At 47.1% G+C, this 19,713-nt stretch overlaps 1 pseudogene; it reads left to right on the top strand.

Annotated features, from left to right (window-relative positions):
- Window positions 1-2,570: 2,570 nt before the first annotated feature.
- LOC120699374 lies at window positions 2,571-6,567 on the top strand (annotated as a pseudogene).
- Window positions 6,568-19,713: the final 13,146 nt, after the last annotated feature.

Raw genomic sequence — 19,713 nt, 5'->3', positions numbered from 1 at the left:
TCTGAAACGCAGACTTGGGAGTCGACACTCGACAGAAGCCTCGATTTCTCGGTTTTCACAATGTGCGCAACGATTTCAAAAAAATAAAAAAATTAAACTCAGCTGAGCAACATCTCCGCGGCCCTCTTCTGTAACCGTTTATGACAAGGCTCACTGCGAGGACTATCTAAGCGAGTGGATCCACAGAAGGCACCACGAGGCAGGACCTTGCAGCCGAATGAGGAAACAGGCCACAAGAAACGAATAGGTTTCTCTTTCTTTATAAAAGAAGAAAAGGGCCTCCGCCCCTGCCTCCAGAAGTTGGGTTCGATCCTAGCTAGGATCTCTGTATATAGCCTTACTAGCTCCACTAGCAACTATGTAGCTAGGTCTCTCCATTCAACCGAGCGAAGACACGAGCTGCAAGAAACGAATCAGGATTCTTCTTCCTTCCAACGACAAGAGAGAAGCAGACCACAAGAAATGAATCAGGCTCACTTGTTCTCTCTTCTCTTTCTGAAACTGGCCCCAGTGTAACTTTTTTTTGTACGAACGCATCGTACATGTGCAATTTGAGCCTGCAGATCGTGGCCAAGATGCCAAACTTGAAAAAACTATGTACCACTACCTGGAAATTTGAATGCATTATTTTTCCATTCTAAACCTTTTCACAAATTTGTACCAAGGTGACGCTGTTGATGCCGCCGGTGGTGGCCGTGGTGGTCTGGACCATGGCTGTCGTCACTATCGCCGGAGGGTTCTTGGCCTTCTTCTATCTTAATTAAGTCATCCTGATCTGTACCCATAATTGCTCGTGCCGATCTACCCTCTCGTGTACGGGGATGACTCAATTCATGTTTGTAAATTTATTATTGGAATAAACCTAGAGGTCGACCTCTTACAGCCCGAGCAGCCGCAGGGCCCAATCGCCGTGGCGGATCCCTGTTTCTGTACAATCATCCGGAAGAAGTCGTCGTGTCGCCTGTCACTGTGCTGGAGTGGCCACGGACGTATCTCCACACTACGTGCGACTGCCGTCACGTGCTCTTTCTATCTTAGTCGTGGTGTTTCAGATAGTCTCAGCAATCCGAAGTTCAGCGTGCATTGTGTCACCACCTTTTATGAACTTTCAAATAGTCAAACGCTGCTTTTGTTGGAGTTACCTCTCCTGTGTATCTGTGTAGAGTCTGGTGAGACTACCTGGATGGAGGTGGTAGGACCTGATAAAGACATGCAAGTAGAAAGCAGATAGTTCCACTGAATTATGCATCATTAGCTGCGTTGGATGTACAAATGTTACTATTCAAACTGCAAGACATGGTGGAAATATGGGGCCGGTGACTGCGGGCATGGAAAAAAAAGATTTTTGTTTCTTTCTTCGTCGTGTTCTAATGCTGCGATTGTAGCCTCAGATGGAAAAATAGTATATATGAAAGTTGTAGGTCCCGACCATTATAGCTGTGAAATGGGTTATATAAGACATTTGAAAGTGATGACAAAAGAAAAATATCTCATTATTGGTCACATGTGATGGTGTAGCCCAGTGGTGGGGGGTACGCGCGAGGCTAAGGTTGTGGGTTCAAATTCTGGTAACGGTGGGAAAAATAACACGCGCGCATATTCGCGCAAAAAATCGTCTTTGTGATGACATAGGTGACGGGCTAATACTGATACTTGTCACATTTGTGATGACATAGATGACGGGCTTCAGCCCGTCACTTTTGAGTAGTCATTAGTGACATGATAAAGGTAACGGACATCTTAGCACGATGATACCCGTCACCTTAGGGCGTTTCTTACATAGTGGGGTTTCCTCGTTTTGTTTATGATTTGGGGCTGCTCACCGAACTTACTTCTCAGATCGGGAGTCAGGCTTGTTTCACTGGTACGTTGTCTGCTTTGCGTTTTTTCTTACGTAGTTTTCTTGGTGGTCGGGAAAAGAGAGGGGAGCGTTGAAGAGATAGACGCGCCTCAGCTTCTAGTAGGCATAATTCCTTGTTTCATTAGAAAGCAAATGATATGCTAGGGACACAAGCCTACAAAGGCACCCACACAAGGAATGAAAAACTTTATTCTTGCCTCCGAGGCGCGCGCACACGATTCAGGCAGTGCCGAGGCAACAATCTGTGATCCTCCTGCAATGCTAACTTTATCAGCTCCCTTAAATACCAATACGGAACATCCAGGCATCCAGCAACAGGGAAAGGTCATGCCCCTATCCTAGGAAGGCAACATTTTTTTGTTGACAGCTGGAGTCACACTTGGCATTCATGGGAAAACGTAACTCTATGTTGCCGAGGAGCGACACTCTTGGCACTTTGGGCAACAAACTCGGCGCCGGCTTTGGCAGGACATAAGAGCGACCCACCCACGCTGTCCTACAACTCAAAAGCTAGGTTTCTCCTTTCAGCCGAGCGGAGACACAAGCCGCAAGAAATGAATCAGGATTCTCCTTCCTTCAGCCAAGAGAAGAAGCAGACCACAAGAAATGAATCAGGCTCACTTATTCTCTTTTCTTTCTCCAAAACTGGCTCCACCACAATGTACGGTGAACATGAGACCGCGAGAGCTTTGCACCGATGCCGGAAGTTCCACCATGATTCCTCCGGAAATCTTAGAGCTCACATCACCTACCTCCCTATATAATGGCAGCACCGGTCCCCTGCTCTCCATCCTCCTCATCACCACAGATACCAGGGATTGGGTCAGGGCTCCAGTCAGCAACGACCTCACCCCCGCCGCAACAACATACACCAAATCGACGTCTCCGTCTGGTAATTAAGCACATACAGCCCGTCACCCTCTCCATCCAACTCTGTACATGAGGTTCTAAGTAGGAAGCACCATCAGTGCACTCCACACACCAAGGTGAATTTGGATGTCACATATTTAGATGTTTGGCAATTTAACACCTATGTCATGCTAGTTAGTATACAGGGCAGAATTTATATTTCCCTTACAAAAGAAAACGCAGTTCCAAAGTCAAAACTTGATTGCATCAAGCCTATTTAATATATGGTACCCCGTAGTTTATATCGACATTGATGGGGTAAGGACTAAGGAGATGGAAAACACCCTTTTTTTTAGGACTAAAACCTGACAAGTTAAGTGGCCCCCAGGTCATATCTTATTAATCCGTACAGCTCTCAGTGTGTCTATATATTCAATTGCCACATTTATTTACTAGCGAGTCATGTCAGAATCACATCAAAACACTACATGTGCAATTTGAGCCTGCAGATCGTGGCCAAGATGCCATACTAGAAAAAACTATGTACCACTACCTGAAAATTTGAATGCATCATTTTGCCATTCTAATGCTTTTCACAAATTCGTATCCTCCAAATTAGAAGTATCTGTGCAAATTTGTGCAATGCTAAAAGAAGCGCGTGCACCTGGACGAGAGCTGGCATGATAAACAAAAACTTCAAAAAAGCTCCGTGGCAACACCAACTATGCTAGTATTGGTAGTATTTGTACCTATGCTAGTATTGGTACCGGTTCTTCTTCATACCAGTACTTTTGCGATGGATGGAAGTTTATGGAGAGCCTTAGATACCGGTTGGTAACACTAACTGGTACCTAAGGCTACACATAGGCACCGGGTGGTGTTACCACCCGGTGTGCTAAGGTTCGTCCATGGGTTATTTTAAAAGAAAAATATCTCTCTTTGCATCACAAGTAATGCGTAAGTGAGATGGTAAGGATGGTACACGCGAGGCAAGAGGTCCCGAGTTTGAATCCTAGCCTCCACCCGCGCGCATATTTTTGATAAAAATGCTTAGGTACCGGTTATTTTACCCGGTACCAAAGACCAAGCCTTAGGTACCGGATTCGGGGTACCGGTTCTTGAACCGGTACTAAAGGGCATTTTCAACCGATGCCTTAAGTAATTTTTCTAGTAGTGTATTGTGTAGCTAGCCACAGTTTAGCCTCTCCATATATATATATATATATATATATACATACACATACATATACATATATATATATATATACATACACATACATATACATATATATATTTATATTTATATACATATATATATATAATTGTTGATCAAAAATATATATCCTAAGTTGGAAAGGTTCGATTCTACATATCGCTTGTTTACCTTACTGAAGCGAGTAGTAGTAAATTTTAAAGGCTTCTCGGACTCTAAAATTCAAATGCAGGTTAAGATGGCCTCAGAAAAGGTCAGAGTGAATGCTGCCATGAACCCCCCTATACTTCTCGTTGACTACAGTCACAGAGCAAGGTTAAATGGGACGGCAGTGGTGCGTGTCCAAGCACCCTCGTCTATGAAGAGCAATGGGTCCATTGACATAGTTACATTGCTTGATGTTAGCCACAGCATTAGCTGGATGGCATCATCGTCAGATGAGACGCCATCAAAGATGGATTTGCTGAAAAATGCCCTGAAGTTTATAATAAGTCAGCTTGATGACAATGACCGCCTTGCCATCGTAGCATTCAACGATCAGGTCATCAAAGAGCATACTACTGGCATTTTAGAAATTTCAGGCGGTGGTCGGATGGCTATTGAGAAAAAGTGGATGGGCTCGTGACTCAGGGCGACACTGCCTTTAAACCAAGCTTGGAGCATGCTGTGAAGGTATGTAGCGAGCTTAGCTACTCAATTTGATTTCAAATATGAATTTATTTAGGTTTGCACATAAGAATTAAATAGTTGATAACATTTCCATATATATACTTTCTAGTAAAAATGACAACAATAATAGATGGTAATATCCAGCGGCCAAAACTAATTTAGGATGTAACCCAACGAGAGGATAAACGTAGGCATAGCACTCCGGCTGTACTTTCAAGTAAAAGTGTTAACTAGCAAGTCGGTCCCTGCAAATTGCAAATTTGCACAGCAAGCAACCTCTTTTTTCCTTTAATTTGCTTTTCTTTTCTCGAATATCTCTTTATTTTGTTATATTCATATCCTTGTTAGACTATATGATTTCCAATAACTCAAAATATACAATATATTTCAATAGCTTATTGCACTTAATAAGATTACTAATGCTAGCTACGTGCTAATGGTTATCCATGAGAGGTGCAAGGTAATCATTTTACTCCCGAGACCAAAGTTGTCTGGGCCCTCAACTGCTCAACAGAATACATACGCATTTGGTGGTTGTAGACACGTTCTAACATTTTTCTTATTTATGCTTTGTTCCTATCTTTAGCTATATAGTGTTAGCCGCCAAAATATTTATTCCAATTATTATTATTGAGGAAGATATTACACTTCATATATATGAAGGCCCTCCGTACTTTGTTAATTTTAGATTTTAGAGTGCATGCAGAAATTTGATCACTGAGTTTTTCTAATTAATTTTTCTTATAACTACACTCCATTTATTTAGGTATTTTACTTTTGAATTTACATAAAAATAAAACAGTTGATTCATGTAGTCGTTACTCCAAATTTCTATTATTATCAGACTGTAGCTTAGTTAGACTCTTCTTCGCTACAAAATATTTTCCTCTTTTTATTGTTTTATAATTTTTTATGTACCCATGCTTACAGCTCCTGGATGACCGTGCTGATAAGACGCGGGCAGGCTGCATCGTCCTCATTTCGGATGGTGTAGACAAGAGCCAATTCATGTGGAGCCATGAGAGTCTTGCCCCCACTGACCCCATCCGAGGCCTCCTCCGAAAGTACCCAGTTCACACCTTGGGCTTGTTCAAGGCTGACCCAAAGGCGCTGCACTACATCGCCAAAGAATCCTATGGAACCTATTCCTCAATCACAGACAACAAAGACCTCGACAAGAACATCATGGAGGCGCTGGCTGTCTGCCTAGCCGGGTTAAAGACCATCGTCGCCTTTGACACCTGCGTCGACATCACGTCAAGCAGCTTGGAGATAACAAGGGTCGACTCCGGGGGCTACACACGCCGGGCTGCTCCTGGATCAGGCATCTCAATTGGCATGCTGTGTGCTGGGGAGGTGAAGGACTTGGTCGTCTACTTCAGTTACACGACTGGGTCTTGGGAGCGTGGCTACTATACCACTTTGAGTGGGATCACTGCTAGGGTCACGTACAAGGATATGCCGGGTGGGCAGGCATCAACCTCAACTAACAATTGCTCCGTGTCCGTCGCGGTTCACACGACCCAGGATGGATCGCTTCCTGCAAACCCATGCCCTCCATTCCCCTTGGTCCTGCAGCAGATGGTCCGGTTCAAGGTGGTGGACCTGCTCATAGGCATCCTACAGGAATTGAAGGCCTTGAAGAAGGATGCTGGTGGTGCCAAGGAGAAAGATGGTGTTGATGACCCAGTGTTGCAGTCCATTGCAGCCAACATGCTGCAGAGGAAGTGGATGGAGTTCAAGCAATCTGAATATATTGCATGTAGTAGCAATTCAGCAGATGTAGGCCTAGGCAGGGCTGCAACTGTGAAAACACAACATGAGCTGATCTGCGTCTTTCTTCTAAGCATCAGCGCTGGAACTGTAAATGTAGTTATCAAGAACAGTGTTGGTTATAAAATAGTTGAAGATAACATGAAGCAACAATTCATGGTGTTTACAGTGACAAGTGGCTACCTCACACTGGTGTAATGACAATTTGTATATGGTAAAGAGAAAATAGCAAATATTATATGTGAAGGAAATAGCAAGTATGATTTCCAAAGATGATATGTGAAGAAAATAGCAAGGATGATATGTACTGTATAAGCAGGAGGACATGTAAACATGGTAGGAGTACCTAAATCAAAAATATTTTTGCAAGGGTAAGCGCAGAAAGATTATTTGATTAATAAGAAAAATTATGTTCATAATATTGTGATGTAGCAAATGCATAAATTGGCAAGGATTAATAAAGATAATAATTTTTTATCAAGTGTAGCTATCTGTAGCTGATCTATCTGTTTCATCTAGAAGTTTGTAGCAAGGGCATACCTAAGCTTGGGAGTGTCATGGACACAACCATCATCTTTATCTTCATTGTCTTCATCAAGCAGCTGTTTTCTGGCAATTTTCTTGCTAGGTGAGGGGCGTGACCTAAAAATTGTACATGTTAGATATGAGATTATTATTGGATATGTTATGAAAAAACAAATCTGTATTGGCAATACAGACCTTTTACTTGTGATAGTCTTTTCTATCTTAGTTGCTGAATTTGCAGCTCCATCCTTAGACTACTTTGGATTAGCAGTAGACTATATGATAGACCTGGAAGATGAAGCAAAAAATCACATAGATGGAATATGGATGGATATGGCTAAACTCCTATAAGCTCCATCCTAAAACTCTTTTAGATTAGCAGTAGACTACATGATAGAGCAGGAATATGAAGCAAAATATCACATAGATGGAATATAATTGGATATGGCTAAATTCCTTTGTTGAAAAAAGGTAAGTGCTGTTATTTCATAAGGTCAATACTCTTTGTTGTGTGATTAGTCAATGAGAAGAAAGAGATTAAGTGATTGTAGTTTACCTTAGCTAAAATGGTGTCATCATTCTTGTGTGGTGTACTTGTTGATGTTGCAACTGCGGTTTGAGTAAGGATATCTGGAGAATTGATGGACCTTACACCTTGCTGTGTTGGTACTAAAGCAATATCTGTTTCCTTGGTTGGAGTGATCTGCAATTGCAGATAGTAGTTAGACAAGATTACAAAATGTCTCCTACCTATTTTAGAAAAAAAGATTACAAAATGTTTGAATTTTGAATCATCTAGAAACAGGTATGGACAAGACTAATTACAGGCCAATGGCACATTGCAAGACGGAAAAAAAATAGTAACTAGCAAAAAACAGAATAACTATATCAAACCCTACTAAACATATATATACTTCACATAAAGAGTAGCCTAGCTGCATCTATCAGTATCTTTACTTTTTGCAAAAAATAGGATTACTGTTCCTTTATAATACCAGATCTGCGATGCTAAAATAAGCGGAATTTTCATGCCAAACTCTAGCTACGGATTTGTTAAGGTGGGTTATCTAGATAACTGTGCTATAGATAGCAACTTGATTTTTATTTAAGATCAAATTTTACAAATCTACTGATATCATAAAACATGAGGCAATATAAGTAAGGTAGCCTAATTATAAATTTATAAACTAAACAACTGCTTTGCAGGCAGCAACTAAAAATGACTCAAACATATAAAACCACCATAACATAACTAAGGTAAGGAATAGAGCATTTGCAAGTGTAAAAAAAATGAAAAGAAATTGTAGAAACTACAAACTGATTGAAGGAGAAAAAAAGAACCTGATTCACTAAGGGGTCATCTTTTTTTTTTGCACTCATCAGCTGAAACTGCAAACAAAACGATGGGAAATGCATCCTAATCACACTCAGTAAAGGGCTGCAGCATCTGGACGGCAAAAAAGAAACAGGATCAAAGAAGATGAGCTGAACCCACCTTGAAAGGCTTCAATCTGGCTGTTGCTATTTAACCCATACACTCCAAGGTCGCCAGACGCCATCGCGGTACTTACAGGCAGCCACATAGAAACCTTGCCGATTAGGCCAAGGATTTTTTCAGAATGTTAAAATGTCAAAATTTTGAATATGAATAAGGATATTATTTCGCTAGTGTGGAAATATTTGGAGTGATTGGATTTATTTGGCTCTACCTTGTTTAAACGAATTCGAGTTGGATTTATTTTTCTTGGTTGAAAATTGGCCCTCAATTTAATTTCAAATGCTGACTCTTGAGTGGGATTTAATTTGAATCAAACCATTCAAATTAATTCCAAACCCTAACCCGGCTTTGACCCTAGCTCGAGACCTGATCCGCCCCTAACCCTGACCCAGGTCCAGACCAACGAGCCCAAGACTTGGCTTGCACCCAAACCCACCTAAACCTCTCTCAGCCCACTTGGCCAAAGGCCATTTCGGCCTGCTTCACCACCTATAAGACCCCCCTAGTCATCGCCTTTAAACCCTAGAGCTCGGGGATTCTTTTCCCCCTCGCCGCTGCCGCGGTCAGAGCACAGAGAGGAGAGATAGGGAAAGAGGAGAAGGAGGAGTAGAAGAGGAGGAAGGGAGGTGCTGGCCATCGCCGCCGCCACTTCGAGGAGGGGACAGCGCTGTAGTACCCGGAGCCCAGCACGACAAGGAGACGCCGCCGCTGCAGGAGCTCTCCACCATGCTGGCACCAAATACGATGACCTCGATGACCCAGCACGGCACAGCTCTGCCTCACCTCGCCATGGCCGCGCACCCCGCTGCACCAGCCCCTTCGTCCTCACGTGAACCGGGTAGGACGCTGTCATGTCTCCCTCACCCGTTTCCTTGTGTGCTACCGTCGTGCGCATCACTGACGATGAGCCCATCGTAGAACTGCTACAGGACCCCATCCCTCTGGCTGGTTGCAGGAGCCTGATGTCACCGTGCCGCGTAGCCCGCAGCCCGCCGACGCCTTCTTGCCTTGACCGCCGGCCGTCCCGCAGCCCTAGCTTCTTGGGTGCTCGCGCGCAGCCATATGTGCCTTGGCCGGGCCCAAAGGCTATGCTTTTGCCCTCGCTGCGACCAAACCTCGTTCGCCCTAGCGGGCACCATGATGCACCGGTGCCACCTCATGGCGATGTCGTGGCGTGGTGATCGTGAGCACGCCGCGTCTCGCGCGCGCGTGTTCTGGTTGGGCGAGCTGGAAGGCCCGCCCTTGGTCCCGCCGCTGTATCTAGTTGTCGCCTAGCCCTCGCCGCCGTTGGAGCCCCACCAAAGCGCCGTCCGTGTCGTGTCCGTGCCCATCACGACCGCCGCCGTGGCCTCGCTGTGGCCATGCCCGACGAGCCCATGCGCGCGTGCCAAACCACACCCCAGGGCCAAAGGCCATGCCGTTCTTGGCACACCTTGACCAGATCGCTGCCGACATGCCGTGGCCATGCCACCATCGCGTTGTGCGTGCTGTCGCCACGGCGTGGTGCACGCAGGTGCTACTACGGCATTTGGCCGAGCACCCTGCGCGCGTCCCGCCACCGGCTTACCCCCGTGGCCATAGCTGTGCCTCTTCTACCCTTTTCGCCAACGTTACCACGTGTTAGCCCTTGGTCTCACCATCGAACTGTTTTGGCCTCGAACCCGCCTTTGCTTTGCCACTGCCGTGCCTTGGCCTTGCTGCTGCACGACAGCCACGCACCTGAGCCGCCTTGAGCCTTGCCTCGCCAACGTGCTGCCGCGGACCTAGGGTGCTAGGCCCTGTGCGCGCATGTAGCTAGGTCTCTCCATTCAGTCGAGCGAAGACACAAGCTGCAAAAAACGAATCAGGATTCTTCTTGCTTCGAATGACAAGAGAAGAAGCAGACCACAACAAATGAATCAGGCTCACTTGTTATCTCTTCTCTTTCTAAAACTGGCCCCAATGTAACTTTTTTTGTGCGAATGCACCGTATATGTGCAATTTGAGCCTGCAGATCGTGGCCAAGATGCCAAATTTTGAATGCATTATTTTTCCATTCTAAACGTTTTCACAAATTTGTACCAAGGTGGCGCTGCTGATGCCGCCGGTGGTGGCCGCGGTGGTCTGGACCATGGCTGTTGTCACTATCACCGGAGGGTTCTTGGCCTTCTTCTATCCTAATTAAGTCATCGTACCCATAATTGCTTGCGCCGATCTACTCTCTCGTGTACGGGGATGACTCAATTCATGTTTGTAAATTTATTATTGGAATAAAGCTGGAGATCGACCTCTTACAGCCCGAGCAGCCATAGGGCCCAATCGTCATGGCGGATCCCTGTTTGTGTAGAATCATCCGGAAGAAGTCGTCGTGTCGCCTGTGCGATGTGCTGGAGTGGTCACGGACGTATCTCCACACTACGTGCAACTGCCATCACATGCTCCTGCTATCTTAGTCGTGGTGTTTCAGATAGTCTCAGCTATTCGAAGTTCAACGTGGATTGTGTCGCCACCTTTTATGAACTTTCAAATAGTCAAATGCTGCTTTTGTTGGAGTTACCTTTCCTGTGTATCTGTGTAGAGTCTGGTGAGACTACTTGGATGGAGGTGGTAGGACCTGATAAAGACATGTGAGTAGAAAGCAGATAGTTCCACTGAATTACGCTTCATTAGCTGCGTTCGATGTACAAATGTTACTATTCAAACTACAAGACATGGTGGAAATATGGGGCTGGGACTGCGGGCCGTGCCTCTTCTACCCTGATCGCCGCCGTCGCCTCACCGCCGGCCGCATGTTAGCCCTTGGTCTCACCATCGCCCTGTTTTGGCTTCGAACCCGCCTTTGCCTTGCCGCTGCCGTGCCTTGGCCTTGTCGCGGCACGACAGCCACGCACCCGAGCCACCTTGAGCCTTGCTTCGCCGTTGCTCTGCCTCGCCAATGCGCTGCCGCGGACCTGGGGTGCTAGGCCCTGCGCGCTCATGTTCCTCGAGCCGCTACCTTGCCATTTCACCAGCCAGCACCGGCCGATGATGCTCCGGACCGTTTCGCCGCCACTTGGACGCTGTCGACCTGCCGCTCGCCGTTCTGAGCCCAAGATTGAGCCTTGACCCTACCCTGCTGTGTTCTGTCACCATGGCCTAGACCTAGCCGCCAGAGTATTCTGTCCTCACCACCTCAGCCTTGGTCTGCCATGCCTAGACCCCGCCGGACCACGCCTAACTCCTTGTCGCCGCCGTGCGCCTGGGACACCGGACCCCCGCGTGCACGCACGAACCCTAGGCGCACCATCTGACCCACCGTTGCCGCCGTGTATCCTTGTCGCGCCGCCGGACCACCGTCGTCCCAGCCTTGCCATGCCTTTGCTCCACCATGGCCGTGGCCACCCCTGTTTCCATCACACGAGCAGCCACACACACGCTCCACACAAGCCCGATTCGCACGGGATCACACCCTGGCGCACTGGATCCGGGGTGTCACTGACAGCCGAGCCCCACCCATTAGTGGACGGGCGGGATCGCTAACCCACGGGACTGCCTTGTAAGTGAGTCAGTGAGGAAGAGGGATAGAGCCGAGCGGGCTGGGCCACTTTTGGCCCAAACCCACAAAACCGAGAGGCAGCCCAACCTCCCTTTTGGCCTGTTGAGCCCGCTAACACAATGCCCTTTATCCTTTTTGCTTTTGCTTTAACCTGACACGCGGGTCCTACCCGTCAGCCACCGTGTGTAACTGACCAGCGGGACCCACTAACAGCGGACCCCACCTCTGACCCGTTGACCGGTCAACGGTCAATGTTGACTTGGTCAACACAGACGTTAGCAGGGTTCCACTACTAACGTCAGCAGGATCTTATCCCGGGTGACATCATACTGACGTCAGCATGCCACATATCATGCTCTGGTGCTGCCACATGTCACCTTTGAGTGATTTCCTTTTTCTGATAATTCTTTATTAATTCCAAAAAATGTTTTAGTCTTCAAAAATTCATAATAAATTAATCGGACCTCCGAAAAATATGAAACCAGTTTCATAATTCTTATAAAATCATGCTCTACCCGTTAGAGTAGGTTTTGTTATGTGATTGGATCTTTGCACTTTGGCCCCTATGTTTATATGTAATTACTATTAGGTCCCTACGGAAAGAAGCTGACCGACGTCCCGGACGACCAGAGAATTCAGAAGGATGTACCAGGAGACCAGAAGTCCCAGGAGAACCAGGAAGACCACGAAGAACCCTCAGGTTCACGCCCATCTCCATCTTGAATCCCTATTTAGACATTGCTTGCTAGTTATGCTACCGCTTTACTTTTCTGTCATGATGTGATGGAACCTACATGGCCATTTGTTTACCGTATTCCATGTTATCCCGTGATTATCTAGATTCACTATCGAATGCTTTGGCAACTATGAGGTTGTGTTTGTGTTGAGTGGGAATTCGTGATCTGATAGTCTTGGTGTGAGTGGAGATCCACCATATGAGGAGTTGTTGTCTAGGACTTTAGCAGGGGCGAGTGAACCTTCCCGAACTTTGGATTGGGAGCTAGGGATTGTGTGTTGGGCACATCCTACGGAGCACCGAATTCGGGGGTTTTTGGAGGTGTGTGTTGACTGGGTGTCCGGAGTGCCGGTATGGCCAATGTCAGGGTGTTTGGATGAGGTATATAAATATATATACTTGCCTGCGGCTTGCATAGGAAAACCCAGCTTATCCTTTGGCAATACTTTTATACCATTGCATCCACATAAAGTTTGCAAATGAATGGTGACGTGAACCTATCTCGTCCTTGGGGATAGCCCGATAGATGCAGGATCAGTTTGGAAGGATTCAACCAAGACGACGAAGGAAGAAGTTAAGGACATCCAAGCTACACTCCGAGTTGCCTATGGAGAAGAGTTGAGAAGATGAAGAATGCCCAGAAGTTTAGCTATCGCTTCCGTTTTCTGTTTATTTTCTTTTAGCCCAAGGGGCTTGTAATCAAAGACTCGTATTACAATCCTTTGGATTATGTAATAAATAAATCTATGTAATTATTTAACGTGAGATATGTCTGTGATATCTAATTGAAATGAGTTCTATGTATGATAGCTACTGATTCAGGGACAATCACGACGATACAAGGGTTCGGGTTCTCCTTTTGGAAACCCGGGTTGTTTCAACAGGGTAGGAGAGAGGAACGGAAGCAGAAGAAAGATGCGGACCTCACAAATGTCTATGCTCTGGTCTGGGACGGCGTAGGAACCAGAGGGAACAACAAAGCAAAACAAAGCTGCTGCTGGGGTCTAGCCTCGAGGCGAGATGGAACAGGCAGTGGAGGGTGGGGAGGTACTTATCTCGGCCACCGTCGTAGGACTGGCGGGATGGCACGATCTCCACCAACTGCTCCGATGAGACAGCCCAGCCTCGGCATCAGCACGGAGAGGGAGCGGGTGCACGCTTGCATGGGGGAGTGGCACGTCTCCACGCAGCAGAGAGAGGAGGGAGTACATGCGCCTGAGCAGCGCCATGCGTCGTGCGATCTGCTCGGACGGGATCGAACACCGCGGTGAGGTGGCTGTAGGCGAATCTGAGGAGATGGCAATGGATTGACTACGGGCGGAGCGGTCCATGACCCTATCAGCCTACCCACCGTTCTCCCTTTTTTTCCCCAGCTATACATCTTGTACCACCATCCTTATCCCTGCCTGCCGGGGCCACGTTCATCGGAGGCCCACCGTCCATTGAGCTGAGGAAACAATGGTCTGACGCGTCGAGGGAATAGCGATCCCCTCTCCACAAATCCAGCGCAGGATATCTATTCCTTGCCATAGCAATGACAGTGGGGAAACAGCATAGCAGGGCCCACCGGCCAACAGCTCGTTGCAGCCTCTGCCGAGTCCACGAGGCCGAGTTGGTGCAGCAGCAGTTCTGGAGGAGGCAAGCAGCGAAGCAAGAGCGCTAGCCTAGGGCCCTCTCCCTCTTTACCGCTCTCATGCCTGAGTGGGAGAGCGAATCCTAGACTGACCAGCACCGCAGCTTTTCAGCATGCCGCAAAGTGCCTGCAAGCGAGCAGCAGACGCCGTACCCGTGACGTTCCCGAGTGAAAGAAGTACCGTGAATCTCTCCCGAGCGAGGAGGAGGAACTTCTCTTAAGAAACCCGATTATTGGATGGGAATCTTGCAGCCAAATGGAGCTTTTCTACTTCAGTGAAACCTGATCCTGGGAAAGGACCAGCATCCATGTCCATCAGGTGGAAGCACTTGGGCTTCAGTGAGTATTTTAAAGATGTCACGTGTTCCTGAAATGATAACAATGTGACAACATATTCAATGGCATTTGTTTGAGTTCTATAATGGCATGCGAAAACTATTTGTAAATACAATATACTTCGCCTTTTGGTCCACTCGGCACCGCGGTGATGAGGGATCGCTCCCGGGGTACCCACGAGGCATGAGTCAGGATATTTACCTTCCTTCATTAACCTGTATTTCATAGGTGATGGGCAGTATGTTATGGAATGCCCCTGGAAACCGCGTAGTATGGTACACTCAGCCTTCGGCCTTGTTTGCTTCCAGAGATTTTTTTTAGTCCCTGTCACATCAAAAAGAATCTTACTATTTTAGATTATCAAATAAAATCTGTTTATAAATTTTTTAATAGCTGAGTGCTAATTCGCGAGACGAATCTAATGAGCCTAATTAATCCATAATTTGCTACAGTGCACGAGGACGAGGATGAGCTGGTCGGCCTGTGCACCGACTGCGACGCCACGAGCTGCCCCGACGCCCCGCGGCTCTGTGCCCCGTCTTGCCGCGACCAGCGGCCGCTGCGCACGCGCCCGGCGACTGCCGCGCAGGACGATGAGGACGAAGACGAGCTGGTCGGCCTGTGCACCGATTGTGACGCCACGAGCTGCCCCGACGCCCCACGGCCATGTGCCCCGTCGGGACACACAGTTGACATGCACGCACCCCGCAACCACCGTGCACGTGCCCCATTGCCGCCAAGCCATGGAGCACGAGGACACCGAGCTGGACCACGTGGACGATGACGAGGATGAGGATGAGCTGGTCGGCCTACGCGCCGACTGCGACGCCGCGAGTTGACCCGACACCCGCGGCCGTGTGCCCCACCGTGCAGCTTGCCACGCCACCGTCGGGACCCGCAGTCCCCATGCACATGCCCCGTGACCTCTGCGCATGCGCCCCACTGCCGCCGAGCCATGGAGCGCGAGGAGGCTGAGCTGGAGGACGTGGACGACAACGAGGAAGAGGACGAGCTGGTCGGCCTACGCGCCGACTGCGACGCCGCGAGCTACCCCAACGCCCCGCGGCCATGTGCCCTGTTGCACCACGTGCCACGCCGCCGTTGTACCCTGCGGCCGCCGCGCACGCACCCCACCGCCACCACGCCATGGAGCACAAGGAGGCCGAGCTGGACGACGTGGATGATGATGAGGATGAGCAGAAGCTGGTCGGCTTGCGCACTGACTATGACGCCGTGAGCTACCCTGACGCCCCGCGGCCATGTGCCCCGCCGCGGCGCGCACCGCCCCGCCGCGCACACACCCCACCGCCGTCGCACCATGGAGCACGAGGAGGCTGAGCTGGAAGACATGGATGACAACGAGGATGAGCTGATCGACCTGTGCGCCAACTATGACGCCGCGAGCTGTCCTGACGTCCCGCGGCCGTGTGCACCGCCGCGCCGCGCATCGTGCCGCCTTTGCCGCTCCATTGCGGCCGCGGCCCCATGCCGCTGCCGCGCCACCTTCGCAGCTCCGCCCAGCCGTGCCGCCGCCGTAGCTCCGTTGCAAGGGAGGAGATGGGGAAAGGAGATGGCGTGGGAGAGAAAATGGGGAAAGGACCGAAGTGATAGAAGAGAGAGGAAGGGGGCTGTGCGGCGCTGCTGCCTCTGCAAAGACAGAGATAATGGAAGAGAGAGAGAGGGGAGGAGGGGGCATCCGCTCCACTACTTTTCAATTTTTTTTCAGGGGCGGGTGAAGCTGTCACCCGCTCCTGAAAATGGCATCATTTTTAAGGGTGGGTGACGGCATCACCCGCCCCTAAAAATTCTTTTCTAAGGGCGGGTAACTGCTACAATAACCTCGCTCCTTTTGTAGGAGATAGTTATATTTTGACCGACCCCTAAAAAATGGGGTGTTGCTAACAAATTATTTTTGTAGTAGTGGGCCGGGGTACCATACTAGTACGAAGAACCTTCCCCGAGTGTGCGGCCCCCTACGGTGAAATAAATTGACTGGAATGGGAGTGTAGCTGAAAAGGCAGCACCGCACCGGCGATTTCGATGCCAGGGTGCAGACTGTAGCGGAGCGGAGATGGGAGCGGCGACAGATACACCAGTCATACCGTCGATCGCAGTGGAGTGGGCGGGCTACTGGTCTAGCTCTAGACGGTGGATCCCTTCATGCGACAGCAGATCTAGTCGGAGGAAGGTGGCGGACCTCCCGGATTCGACGGCGGGCGGCGACTCGGGAACGCTGCCGGGTGAGGAAGACGAAAGGACGAGGGGTGGGAGTGGGAAATCTAACTGAACAAATCCAAGAATTATGTGGGCCCACTGGACACTTGGCGCGGTTCCCAAAATTTTGAAATGGAATTCCTACAGGCCAAAAATTGCGGGGGCTTGAATTTTGCTTGTTAATGAAAAAAGATACAGCAGATATGTTTCAAAAAAAATATACGGGGAATTGTTGTAAAGTGATGCATTTTAACGTATTTGTGCAGAATTCACGCATGCAAATAATACTGTCCATAAATTTAAAATAAGTCAACTAAAAAAACTGCCATGGTCGATACCGTATTAAAAGAAAATATGGTCGATACCAAATTAACTAAAAAATACAGATGGTACAATATTAACTAAAAATAACTTTGCTTACAAAACAACAACAACATAGCCTTTTTCCCAAGCAAGTTGGGGTAGAATAGAGATGAAACCCGAAAGAAATAAGTTCAAGGTTCAGACACATTGATAGCTAGTCTCCAAGCGCTCCTATCCAAAGCTATCTCTTTAGAGATATTCCAATCCTTAAGTCTCTCTTAATCGACCCATCCCAAGTCAGTTTAGGTCTAGCTCTACCCCTCTTTACATTGTCGACCCGCTCAAGAACCCCACTACGCACCGGCGCCTCAGGAGGCCTTCGTTGGACATGTCCAAACCATCTCAGCCGATGTTGGGTAAGTTTCTCCTCAATTGGTGCCACCCCGATCCTATCCCGAATAACTTCGTTGCGGACTCTATCCCTCCTTGTGTGCCCGCAAAACCACCGCAACATCCGCATCTCTGCTACACTCAGTTGCTGGACATGTCGCCTTTTTGTAGGCCAACATTCAGCACCGTATAACATCGCCGGACGAATTGCTGTCCTATAGAACTTACATTTTAGCTTTTGTGGCACTCTCTTGTCACAAAGGATGCCAGAAGGTTGCCGCCATTTCAACCAGCCAGCTGAAATTCTATGCCTAACATCTTCATCAATGTCGCCATCCTTTTGTAGCACCGATCCTAAATACCGAAAAGTATCCTTCTGGACCACCACTTGCCCATCTAGACTAACGTCTCTCCCCTCATGCCTAGTCACGCTGAAATCGCACATCATGTACTCGGTCTTGGTCCTACTAAGTCTGAATCCTTTCGACTCTAACGTGCGTCTCCACAGCTCTAACTTCCTATTAACCCCTGCCATACTCTCGTCAACTAGCACCACATCATCAGCAAAGAGCATACACCAAGGGATCTCACCTTGTGTATCCCTTGTGACCTCATTCATCACTAAAATAACTTTGCTTGAAAAACTAAAAAAATAACTGGTCGATACCGCATTAACTACAAAAAATACAGTCATCCCTAAAAATGAATGCGGACACCGTATTAGCAAGGTTCCAAAAATTTGATATGGCCTCCCGCAACACCGTATTGTTTGCCGTATGAAATAACTAGAAAAACTGTTAGACAAGAGGAAAAAAAGTATGAGCCAACTTGGTGAGTCACTCTTGTATATTACTGTTGCTGACATATGAAAACGGTTCGTTAAACCGTATAGATTCGGAAGGATTTTGCGGAACGGCCAGTGGGGTGCGTTGGAACATGGTAGGCCTAATTAAATGCACCTGGTATACGGTCGGGGTGGGAGGGGGCAGTCGCCGGAGCGGATATATATTATGATTTTTTTGGACAGGATGAGTTTTTTCTACACTCATGTGTACTATTCTCACCAGCAGTATACCACCATATGTATATCTGCATACTCATTTATCACTTTGAGTATGTTCACATACTAATTCTAAGATACTTCAAAGGAATATATATGAAAATTTTCAAAAACAACCCTATTTTTTAAATATATTATGATTATACCTTAGTATTAGTATATAAAAATAAGTATGTCCATATACTCTATGTATGTACCATCATAGATGTTCTAGTATGATCTTATACTCCACGTACATACTCTTTGTTGGGTCAGATATGGCATACATGATGAGATACATATGTAGGACCAACTACAAACGAGTGTAGCAAGGTATATATATATATATATATATATATATATATATACTATTCCACTCCCAGTGCTCTAAATAATATTTAGCACACCGCCGGAGCACTAGCCAGCATTAAGTCCCAAAACCGTAAAATATCCAATCTATTTACTACAACCTTATTTTGCAAGCCTGCAACAATTGAAACGCAAATTGAATAAAAAATAGACATTAGTGCCACATTTATTATGGTCATGTCGCTCCATAATTGGTGGCAATTCGTCAGCAGCTATTAATTTTGTTTGCCTTAATACTCTCCTCCTTGCCAAAATGCTGAGCAACAATACATCGATTAGAGCGGAAAGATCATTGTATCCATTTGGTGACAATATTAGCTTCATTATGGTGTTCTCCCCCGCTGGACCATTCACAGCAAGATCAATAGTTGAATACGAGATCTAATACTTTATTTTTCTATAAAGGTTGTACATACAAGATTATTTTTTTTTGTTTATGGTTCATGGTTGGAGTATTTTTTAGTTAATGTGCTTGGAATATATGGAGTATAATTTTGTAAGTTTAGTTTATGGTTTAGTAGTATACTAAAACTACTTTCATCAAGTTAATGTGCTTGGAATATATGGTACAAGTACTGGGAAGTTTATGCATGTCACGTGGGTGGGGGGGGGGGGATTAAGTTTGTGCAGTGTAATCAATTGATTTCCAAAAAAACTAGTAACTGAGTATTGATATGAGCAGTAATATTATCAATCTCAGAGTGTAATATCATAGAATTAGAGGAGTAATAGTAACAGAAATAGCTTTTCTATCACGGGGTTGATGTCATAATTATTTTTACTTCTCATAT

Source organism: Panicum virgatum, chromosome 3K (assembly GCF_016808335.1).
Source record: "Panicum virgatum strain AP13 chromosome 3K, P.virgatum_v5, whole genome shotgun sequence".
Taxonomy (NCBI): Eukaryota; Viridiplantae; Streptophyta; class Magnoliopsida; order Poales; family Poaceae; genus Panicum; species Panicum virgatum.
Note: the sequence above shows the minus strand (reverse complement) of the source record. Positions and strands in the feature narration are given on the sequence as shown.